The sequence below is a fragment of the Meleagris gallopavo genome, chromosome 1, assembly GCF_000146605.3.
Source record: "Meleagris gallopavo isolate NT-WF06-2002-E0010 breed Aviagen turkey brand Nicholas breeding stock chromosome 1, Turkey_5.1, whole genome shotgun sequence".
Taxonomy (NCBI): Eukaryota; Metazoa; Chordata; class Aves; order Galliformes; family Phasianidae; genus Meleagris; species Meleagris gallopavo.
Genome location: NC_015011.2, coordinates 185486455 through 185498876, shown reverse-complemented (window position 1 = coordinate 185498876; position 12422 = coordinate 185486455).

The following is a 12422-nucleotide window of genomic DNA, read 5'->3' as shown; positions in this document are numbered from 1 at the left end:
AGCTCTTTTACTGGGGAAATTTGAGAAATACTTCATCCACTTATTTTAAACTGCCCTTCATGCTCTACCCCACTCTTTAGTGCAATCCCTTAAGAAGAAAACACAAGCTCAGTTCTTTTCTTTCATTGAGAAGTTTGAAATCAGTTGAACTTACTCCTATAGAAGTTGTAGATCAGCTGTAAATATTTCTTTATACAGTGACTTTTTACCATAAAACTTGGGGAAAAAAAAAAAAAGAGAAAGAAGAAAAGAAAAAAGAAAAAAAAGAACTTGGTCGAAGTACAAACCCTACTCTAAATATGGGGCTAGACTACATTCATTCTCTTTGGCCTGATGAATCCTATAAAATAGTAAGGAATGGAATCGCTTCTTATACATATCCATATTCCCGCTTTGCTGATTTGTATACTGCCCATTTCCAGTTGGGTGATGTGGATTCACAACTGAAGCTGGATTGAGAAAGAGAGCATTCTGATTCCCAAGCTAACGTGTTAAAATGGGATGCCACGTGTTTTGTTTTGTTTTCCTAAGCTAGTCATGAGTAAGAATGCCTTTTCTTCAAAGCTTGATAGAACTTGGTCATAATGTAAGTACGGTTGCTTATACTTTTAGCACTCAGTCAACTATAGTCATGGTGAAACAAAACTTAGTTTCCACTAAGTGTGCTAAAAATGTCCATAGAAATCCATGATAAGATTAATCTAAGTTCTGTACTTGAGCTGGCTCTAAAGTGATTAAGAGTAATAGTTAATGACAATTATCAGAGCTTGTGATTGAACATGAATCAACTGAACAAACTCCAGTTCTGACCATGAGCAAATTAATTGAATCCTTCTCTTTTCCATTAACATTGAATATATCAATTGCATTCAAACTACACAGGAATGCAAAAATGTTTTAATCACCCCAGTGATCTGTTTGGAAGCTAGAGACTTAAAAATTCATTTAAAAAAATCTTGGAAATAAATACTGTAACCTATGGCATGTATCTCATTAGCAGCATTACAAATACACACAAAAGACCATCATCAAATTACTTGTCTTTGTATCAAAATAGTAAATCAATAAACCACTGTGTTGAAAAGGAGAAAACTTTTCAGTAAAATTTATGTCAAAGAGTCAGCAATGTTTCCATCAAAACAAGCAATGAAATGAACATAACAAGTATACCACAAGCTTTATGAGCTTCCATTTGCAACTGATTTATTCATGTTTTAAAATGGCGTTTTGCTATATAACTCCATTATATTTTGCTATATAACTCCATTATGTGCTAAAAGGTATTGGTAAATCAACAATTTGCAGTAGTAATAAAAGCAAAGATTTTATCTATTTGAGAAACTTTTCCGATGAGTTTTAACATAGTTTTTAAACTTTTGGTTTTTATACTTTCTGCACCTCTAAATTCTAAGTATCAGAAAAAGAAAATCAATGTCATTAATATATATATATATATTTTTTCCTGGTCAATAGCATAACAAGGAAAGAGGAGTGTAATTTAATGGGAAAATTCAGTACCCAATCAATTAAAGGAATTCAGAAGTCTGAGCATAAATGTAAACGTATTAAGACTAACACAATCTAATCATTAGATGTTGACCTGGTTGAGTATTTTTCTGCAGGATGGTTTGGGATTTAAGCTTGGAAAGGTTTATAAACAGCAGGAAAAAAAAAAAATGTTGGAAATTTCTTTCTACTGAGAAATTCTTCCATATAGGAGAAAAAATACTTGAAAAAATACTTGTATGATGAGGTTTTTAAATTCTATATTTTCAACATGTTAATGATGTTCTCAGAGGTCTAAATCTCCCCGCTCTGTTTCCTTGCAGAAACTGGTTATCTTGGAACTGAACCTGAAAATAATATCCTCTTCTAATTGTCCTCTTCTTACTTTGTTCCTCAGAGGAAACCTGAGGACATCAGCACTGATGAAAGAGATTAAATATGTTCAGTTCTACTTTGCATAGCAACTGTCAGGGATTCCAGGTTTTATTGTTGGTATTAAACATATTCCAATGAAAGAAGAAGGTGACAGATCATTGTCCCTGAGGGATTAACGGATACTTTCAGGATAATTATCCTTCCAATTCACAGGGGTGAAGAAAAAAACATCTTTTAATCAAATAAGGAGAACATGATTAGTTATTTAATAGTGTTCTCTGTTGGTTTAGGACAAACTGCAATCTGTAATAATAGAAGACTACAATGTGAAATGCACCTAAGATCAATGTAATCCAGAATCCTTGTTTTGACTGCAGCCAGAAGCAAGCAGTTCCACAAAATGACCTAAAATAGAGAGCTGTTTGTCCCAGGAAAACTGCATTTAATCCCTTGTTCCCCAGTTCAGTGATACTTGTAAGCCTTACCCAATCACATCCTTCCCCAGGGGAAGAGGTAAGAGAGCATATAGTTTTTACAGCTCTTATGCTCCAACATATAAGTTAAAAGGATATGAAGCATGGCAAGCTGAATTTCAGTTTCACTGTCAGTGAGATTAAGAACTCTTCAGGTACAAATGCATTTAGCTGTATACAGTGCCTTCTAGAACAGTGATGGTATAATAGGAACAAGCATGTGCTATTAAAATGGTAACTAAAAAAGGGAGGTAAACCATTGTGATGTCTGAGAACATACAATACTTTATAAAATAAACGATTGAAGTCTGGGAGGTAAAAACATCACTTAGGTCTGGTCAAAGATCTGAAGATAAAATTTAAAAGAAAAAGAGTTTTGAAATAAGAAATGTTTTCATAGAAAAAAAATCTGGAAAATAGCAAACAAATGCTACTTCAGGGACAGAGAACTGCTTTATTTCTCTGTGTTTTATCTTTTTATTTCAGCATTCTATGTGACTTACAAGAATGCTTTTCTACTGCCTTGCCTTTAGATAGGCCATAAGTCAAAAGGATATTCTTTACGAACATTTCTCCTTATTTCTGTAAAACTGATGCTCTGAGAAAATGTTTTGCTGTTCTTCTTACAATGGAAACGTCTTCTATTAGAAAATTTCATCAGCTTTACTTAATCTGTTTTAAATAATTGACACTGCTATCCTATACTGAATTAAACCCTTACTTACTATGCATTTTTATATTTTCCTTATTTCTGCTTGTTTGTTTTAATTCTTTAACTATAATGGGGAACTTTTATGAGGAAAATCAGTAAACTTTTTTCTAAATTGCTTGATGCATTCTCTGATTTTAAATTCAATGATTTGCTTTCCCCTTTTTTTCTTTCTGAAATTCTGTTCTATAGCAGAAGTGACAAGAAATAAATACTGCACTTTTTCCTCAAAGCAGGTGTTGTATACTTCTCAGTGTGTTTGGGTCAGAGGTTTCAAGAGATTTCAGCTCTTTTCATCACGGAGTAAAGAAAATCAAGCTGCTTGAGTTTTCAGTACTAAATGAATACGCATGAATACTCAAAATGACATTTAGTGCCACAATTACCATTCAACTTAATTACGGTTGTCAAACAGTTAACACAAACCCAAAGGCCTTTTGGTTGAAAATCATAAACTTCTACTCCAGGCAGCTCAAAATTCTATGAATACGCAGATTGCATGGTAAGCTAAAGGTTTCTTCTACAATTCAGGAAATGAACAGTGTATAGGAAGCTATGCATCATGCTGTACTATAGAGAGATGAGGAGGAACATTTACTTGCTCCTCATTTAACATAGCCCCAGCTCAGCTCTAAATCCCTACCAACAATTGGGAGAGGCAAAAAATTAAGTATGGTTACTTTTGCTTCCCATTTTAAAGATATACCAATCATAGCTAATGCCCAAAAGAGAAAGTGTTTCCCAATTAACTGGGTCACCAACCCAATAATGAAGAAAGCAGAACCCATCTAGTGTCGTGCTGAAGGGTTCAGCAAGTTCATGGCTCCCATTTAGACATTAACATCTAACCACATTTAAAACTTTTGATCCTCATTTCTTTAGAGCTCAATAACTATCGCTAAAGATGGGTTAAGTCTGATCTTAAATATATATTGGAATAAATGTATAATGATTGTAAGGTCTCTGGACACTGTGATAATGAAATCCGTAAAAATATGGAGTCCACATAAGTGACTCTTTGCTATTTTCTTTCCTAACCGAACTTCATTAATAAATATTAATGCTATTTTAATACTTAAACGTGTTCCACCATGTATTTCACATACTTTTTACTTTGGCACCCATTTCTCCCATGAGAAATTTCTCTCTGTAATTTCTCCCATGAGAAATTACAAAGAATTTCTAAAGACTTTCTGTGCATATCATCTCAGACCAAACAAACTATCATTATTTCCTATTTCACTCTTCCTTATTCTGTTTTGGTAATAGCCATCTACACCATTCTGAATACAGGTGATTGACAGGTGATTCTCTCCTTTAAAGGAGTGCAGTTATCTGAATGATATTTTATAATTGTCTCTCACTGAACAGCAAGCAGCAAAATAGAAAAATCTTTTTTAATGTATTCCTATAAAACTAACAACCTATTCCTTAGAATTTATAGATACTATTGATTTCTGGAAGCAGCTTTCACTAAACAACTTAAGACCTTTCACTTTATAAATGACTTGAAAACTACTTTTTCTTATCAATTAGTTAGTTTCTAATAGTTTGAAAATTTTACTGCCTGATTCTGAAGTATTATAAAAAATGCAAGGCCCCATTTCCATCTTGGCGTGAGTATGTACATAAATAAATGAGTGCTTAGAAAATACTGTGTTAATTACATTACAGATATTTTTAACAAACATTTATTTATTTGAATAAGTAATTATGATAGCCCAGCTGTTCAAGGATTTAGCAAATGGTTTAATGGAGGGATAATGTTAACAATAGTTTATTTTGAATACATACAGATTCTACTGTAACTGCCATTTGTTATTGAGCATTTCTGAGTCTCTCCATTCATTATAATTCCTACTGACACAGGTAGTCTACTATAGAAGAGAGTTAAATATTCCACATATTGACAATATGAGATTGTATACACACTATAGACTATAATAATGTGAACTTTGGTAGACACTTGCTTCACTTCCATCAAGTGGAAGATAGCATCTTTCTGTTGCAACTATACAAGTAAATAACACAGGAAAATGCATGGAAACTAAATCTGGGAAATGACAGAACTATCCAGGAAACACATTTATTATACAGGATAGGTAGTATCACTACTGAACTGCAGGAAGTCTTCCTCTACCTCCTTGCAAAGGACAGATGCATTCTTCCATTACTCCCTGAAAAATAATTCACAGATACTTGCTGTTCCCAAGTGCTGAAGAACTGTAGTCCAGGAGTTTAAGCCAGCATACACAGAAGTGAAAATTGCCTAAGCATGAGGAAATCCAGAGATTTCAGTACAGAGCAAAATAAAGAAAAATCTGACTGCAGATCCAGGATGAGAACATATAGTCACAGGAAATTTGGCCAGAAAGTTCTGAATTAATACAAAATAAAAGAAGCACAATGGCAAAGAGTAACAGACAAGTAACAGGAATTAGCAGGCAATTTATCTGAACACAGAAAAAAACTTTTTCCATGATGAAAACTGATCACTATATACAGGTTTTGAAGATCTCAATTATCAGCAGCGAAGGAGAGGAAAATGACATAGTCATCATAGTCTGATATAGTCATATAGATATAAAGAATGGCTTAAGTTAGAAAAAACTTAGAATCCATCTAGCTTCAACCATCCTGCCATGGGTAAGGACTCTTTTGTATTTCTTCAATTTAGAGATAAGAATGTGATGTGGGACCACATCCACTCACTCAGTCTGGTTGGATTAACCTACTGAAGTTCACTTTTTCTGTAAATGATCTAAAGAAAATGAGTACAAGCAGGGCGCATAATACTGAACTGAAGCAGGGCAAATCATTTTCAAAATACTGCAAGTAAAGCTGAAAGCAAAGGTAATGGATAATCTAATGTAAAAACACAGTTTAGGGTAGATGTCCGAATGAAAACAGCTGGATGAGCTTCTAAAATGTCTCCAAGACTGAGAATGTGTTTCATTTTTTTTGTTAGAAAAAAATGTCATTTAAAGAAGATGCACAGAATCAAATCAATGGTTATAAAAAATATACAAGTGAATAAGAGATTGAGTGAAATACACAGAACCTTAAGGCAGAGCTGGATGCATCTGAGGAATTCCATAACTGAGTCTGCTCAAAATCAGCACTATACCTATCTGTTTGCCTTGAACCACCAGTGCTATATACTTCAAAAAAACACAGGAAAACAAAAGCTGGGGTTCTAGTACTAGCTCACATGTCATTTAGATCCAGTGCAATCTGACGTCTGACAGCGAGCGTCAGAGAATGAACAAATAGCAATTTCTTACCTTGAAGAAGGGATGGAAGAAAAAGTCAGGAAGCATGTGGTCTAAAATCCTAAAATCACCTGAAGTTTGTGACTTTCCTCAGGACTAGTAGCAAAGTACTAGGATTTAGCTTCAAGGGTAGATTAATCATGAGGGAAGGTAACTAATGGTCCGTAGCGTCTCTTTCATTATATATTCATATATATTATAGTGCATAACTTCTATCAGAGCACTCACTATACAATCTTTCTGTTCTTATTACAGACAGCCTTCCTATGCATCTCCAAAATGATTAAATGCTATCTTTTTTCAGGCGTCTCTACTGAAACCTATTAGTTCTTTTTCAAGACACCAAGGGATATAAGAAAACAGTTATTTTTTTTAGGTCTGAATGTATCAGATAGAACTTGTTATTTATCTGCAGATTTCACTTTGCTTATGTGACTGTAGTGGGAAAAACAGTCTCATTTCAGGGAGCTTTTACTCAACTTAATTATTTTTAGCCTTAAAAAAAACAAATAAACAAAATGCACATACACTCAAAAACAACTAGTCACTGATAGGAGTATTGGGAAAAATAAAATTTAAGTACTTAAACAAATACTTAAGGAAACATCGTTTCCTTGGAATTGTAGGTGTTGGAAGGCACCTCTGGAGACCATCTAGTCCAATCCCTCTGCTAAAGCAGGTTCTGTAATATATTTTACAAATGCATCTAAGTGGGTTTTGAGTGTCTTCAGAGAAGGAAATATTTTCCTTCACCAGATTCAACTTAAACCCAACTTTTATCCTCTTCCAAGCTTAAACTTTCCTCTTTTTTTGCTGTGAGTTGCACTTGACACATCTCAACCCTTTGGTGATATGGTGGCTTGTGCAGGAGGTTATGATCAAGTGAGTAATGGTTTCTTTCTGTTGATCCCTAGTTCTTGGCAACTTTCCTCTACTCTGTCATGTGCTGTCATGGTTTTCTTCTTCTAATACTGCTTCTCAGTGTTCCATTCCCAGCATGGGATATCCAAGGCTACTGTTCCTCGAAGCTGTCCCTGCCCAGAAAGCTGCAGGCTTCTCCATCATACCAAAATGTTGTCCTCCTGTAGACTGAGTCCTGATTTGACCAGTGCCTGACATTGATTTTTCCACGACAAGAGCATACAAATACATTTAGAGATTAATGATAACAAAAGCTGAAACCCTGTTTCCTTCTCCCAAGTCACAAAAAAAAAAAAAAAAAAGGTAACTGAGGATAAGCAGAATAGTAATCCAAGGCTGAATTGAATCCAGAACATTATGGCAAGCCTTTAATCTCCTCCAAAAATATCTGAAGCCACAAAAATGTATATAAGAAGCTAAACAAGAAGCTACTCTTCTCATACATATTATTCTGTGCCTGGTTACTCTGTTATTTGATATAATTTGACAATGAATCAACATATTTTACATGATGTGCCTACTCAAAGGGAAGGATGAAGGGTTACCAGTCCTTCCAGTCTCAATATGTCTTTATGAAACTTAAAAGACTGAGTGGTACAGACAAATTAGAGCTTCTGCTGATGTTTTATTATTTATATTCAAGTACAACATTCCAAATAATGGGCCACATTATCGTTGTTTGGGTATTTTGTTGCCAGTGAAATTCACCAGGATCAATTTCATTTTCACTCAGTTTTTACTTTTGCTGGAGTACTTCACTGACTTCAGAAGCGATGGTGTCTCACATGGGCAAGAAAGGAGATTTATAACTTTGGGTGCCTACTCCAGATGATTTGCAGTACTGAGGAGATAGAAAAGTAGAGAGAAATCTGCTCTAGGAAAACTCCTGGGAGGCCTAGTGTAAGAGTGATTGAGTCACACTGTGTGGTTCTACATAGTGGGAACTCAGCAGATCTAACTCCCTAATCTAATATATTAAATTCCTAAGAGCACTGGAAATAAATAAGGAACAGCAGTACTTTGACACACTCACAACTTCAGCTAACCAGAAGATGAGTAGAAGAGTGACACTGGAGACTGAGTCCATCATTGATAGATCTTGAAATACAGAGAAATTTCAAAATACAACCATAGACTAAAAATTCTTTAAGAAGCAGGTAGACTCTTAGCGGCCTTTTTTTCTTCTGGGAATTGGAGTGAGTCAATAAAATGCATTTATAATTCAGGTACCTTGAGTACAAGTCATATTTTCTCTTACTCTACCAATTTTTGCTCAATTTTTAATATCTCATTGGACTTTGATCAGTTTCAAGTTCATCCCTCTCAAATAGTCTGAACATTGTGCCACCAGCTTTTCTGGGTGTCATTATATTAGCCTCAGAAACAGCACACGAAATGCTAAGTATCAGTCAAATATTCAGGATCTTGTGCATTCAGAATGATTTGTATCGGATTAAATTGTTCTCCCACAGAGAGAACCATTAGAAAAGGTCATGTTCATGTGACTTTTCTAACTCCTGGCACTTCTGAGCTACATTCCTCTGCAGTTTCTATGACACTGAGTATGAGACACAAAGGAAGAATGTACAGGTTCACTTAGTGTAATGCTAGAAGACATCAAATACCACATTTAAGTGGCATACAGAAACAGTTTGAACTAAGCAGCTGATGCCATTCAGCAAGGAGTACACGTGACCAGGGAATGAAAGGGAAGAGTTTTTCAGATCTTTATATCTTCTGCTGCTGTAGAAGACTTCATGAAATTCTAAAATGAACTTCAAGTATAGTCCTAAGAGTTGTTTTCACAAAGAGTCAACTTTTGCAAAAGTCAACATTAAGAATATAGTAGGAACTCACAGCAGAGAGTGACTCCAGTATTTTGAACGACTTGCACATGACACAAAGTCTATCAGAGAAGTTCTGCACTGTGAGTATGTCAGCAAAAGGGCTAATCATGGTTTTGAGTGTATGAATCCAGTGAAACTCCACATAGAACTATATGTGTCCAAAGGTGGAGTCCTCAGTACAGGAGTGACATAGATCTGTTGGAGCACATCCAGAGGAGGGTCACAAAAACGACTCAAGGGATGGAACAGCTCTGCTATGAGCACAGTCTGAGAGCGCTGAGGCTGTTCAGCTTGGAGAAGAGAAGGCTCTGGGGAGATCTGATAGCTCTCTTTCAGTATCTAAAGGGACTTTCAGTATCTAAAGACTCTTTAGCAGGGTCTGTTCTGATAGGACAAAAGGAAAAGGTTTCAAACTAAAAGAGGGGAGATGTAGACTGGATATAAGGAAAAAGTGTTTTACAATAAAGTAAGCAAAGCACTGGCACAGTTTGCACAGGGAGGTGGTGGAAGTCCCATCCTTAGAGACATTCAAGGTTGGGGTGGACAAAGCTCTATGTACTCTGATCTAGCTGTAGATCACAGAATAATGGAATGTTTTACATTGGAAGAGATATTCAAGACCATCCACCTCTAAATCCCCTGCCATGGGCTGGTTGCTATCCATCAGCTCAGGCTGCTCAGGACCCCATCCCACCTGGTCTTGACTGCCTTCAGGGTTGGGGCATCCACACCTTCTTTGGGCAACCTGTTCAAGCGTCTCATCACCTCCTGAGTAAATAATTTTTTCCTAACATCTAACCTAAATTTCCCCTCTCTTAGTTTAGAGCCATTTCTCATTGAAGGTGTCCGTGTTCATTGCAGTGAAGTTGGACTAGATGACCTTTAAAGGTCCCTTCCAACTCAGACAATTCTACAAAGGTTCACAGGACAGCCACTAAATATCACAATCCCTGATATTTTCTTTCAGATTATCTGATTTTTGTTTTCTGATTGTAAACAGTCTGATTTCATTCGGGACAAGAAATGAATTTGATGCAATATCCACCTTCTGGTTTCTATGATAACTCACATAAACTGGCAAGTTTTCCATGCTTTTCAGATGACAGAGAAACAATTGATTAAGAATCCATTTTTTGTGTGCTTTTCAAATGTATACTCCATAACCATTCTTATCTATCTTTCTCTAGTACTATTCAAATTTCTAGTAGAATATGTCTAATTTGACTTATTCAGAGCCGTGCTTCTCAAAAGAACCAAGGAGATCTGAGCCTAAAAGCTCAATGCTCTAATATTTCAAAATAAAATGCCTCAGTGAATTGTGCCTACTTTCGTCTCAAGGATATGCGTTCTGCATCAAAGACATAGAAAAGTAAATTAATGCACTGCCATGATTTCCAGCATCTTTGTCCATTAATTAGGGTTGCTGACAAATTAAGTACCTTGCTAAGAAAAATAGTACAAAGCTCTTCTTAAAATAAATCTTTTTTTTTTTTTTTTTTTCACATAGTGATGCATTGCTTTATTGACTAAAATGTGTTACACTCCAAAGCCTAACTGTTTTCTTCAGGACACAGAGTCCTGGCAAGCAGACAAAGAAAATTAATTCCATGTTCAGAATTTCTCTCACACTTAGTGGTTCATTTGCTCTTCAGAATGTCCTTTTTATACATTTTTCTTTCATTTCCCCCCAATTAACCCAGAAGAGGGAAATTAAGTTCAATGAACTAATGAACTGAACCTCACAATTCCACATAATCCTAAAGTTCCCATTTGGGAGTATCAGTTTTATGCTTTATCTATAAATAGATATCACTATCCTCAGCAGTGCAATAACTTCATACTTCTGCTTTTTGAAGACAGATTGTGTTAAGAAAGTGAAAGATACGGGAAATAATTTGATTGCTTAGCATAGAATATAAGTACCCAAATTCAGATTATTGTTGAAATTATGAGGCTGAAAATCTCTTGTGAAGAACTGCTTACGCGTGGATGCATTTGAACTCAAAAGGAGACTCCAGGTTTAGCTTAACATTTCTATAAGTTTTCAAAATACTATTTATGCTCATACTCAGAAATACTTCACTATTGCTCTTGTTGATTGAGTTGCTTGTCTCCTCAAACCTAAGCTAAGGATTAGGGAACAAAATTACTTATTCCAGTTCCCTGAAATGAACTATCTAAAATATATAGTCTATAAATCACATATTGCCAGGAACAGGTTATTCAGCAGTATGATGCTTGAAGTCCCTTTCAGCCCAAGCCATTCTATAATTCTACGATTCTATTATCTGCTTTTTTGGAAATAATATATGATATGTCATGCTATCTTTCCACTCAATGAACAATTTATTTTTGCAGACTGCTAAGGAGAAACAGCTTTTAAATGTTTTCTTTACATGACAATTTTGCAAATATTTGTCTATAGATGGAAAACAGGAAGACAGCCATTCTATTAATGGTGATATTAATGTATTTTGTGGTAAGCACTATATACTTAAAATATTTCACAGAATCACAGAATCACAGAATTGTAGGGGTTGGAAGGGACCTCTAGAGATCATCGAGACCAACCCCCCTGCTAAAGCAGGTTCCCTACACCAGGTCGCACAGGTAGGCGTCCAGGCGAGACTTGAATATCTCCAGAGAAGGAGACTCCACAACCTCCCTGGGCAGCCTGTTCCAGTGCTCCGTCACCCTCACCGTGAAGAAGTTCTTACGCACATTTGTGCGAAACTTCCTGTGCTGCAGCTTATGTCCGTTTCCCCTCGTCCTGTCTCCACGTACCACTGAAAAGAGACTGGCCTCACCACTATGGCCACCACACCTCAGATATTTATAAACCTGGATCAGGTCCCCTCTCAGTCTTCTTTTCTCAAGGCTAACCAGATGAAAATGATAAATCCAGCTATTGCTAGGATATCTTAAGGCATGAAATACCATCAGTCTAAGCTAAAGTTAAAAATCTGGTGTTTGAAACTCACATTCATTCTTTCTTATTACTTCTTTTAAGTTCTTTTGTTTTTGTCCCTTTCTCCTTTTTTCTCTTTCTCCCTGCTTTCTACTATGTTTTGCTTCTCCTTTCTCTACTAAGTATCTTCTAAATGTCCATTCTGTATTTTGTATGTCCTCTGTATTTTGCCAGTCACTTAGCTCTGTCAACAAGCCCTTATTTACTGAGTAAGGATAGATCAGCAAACCTCTCAAGCATGAATGGATCCCTCATGAAATGCTTCTAAATTTACCAATTCCTCTCTGCTGATTCAAACCAGTGGAGTAGATCTATATTAAAAATTTTCTAGCCATTTTATCTCCTTGCAAG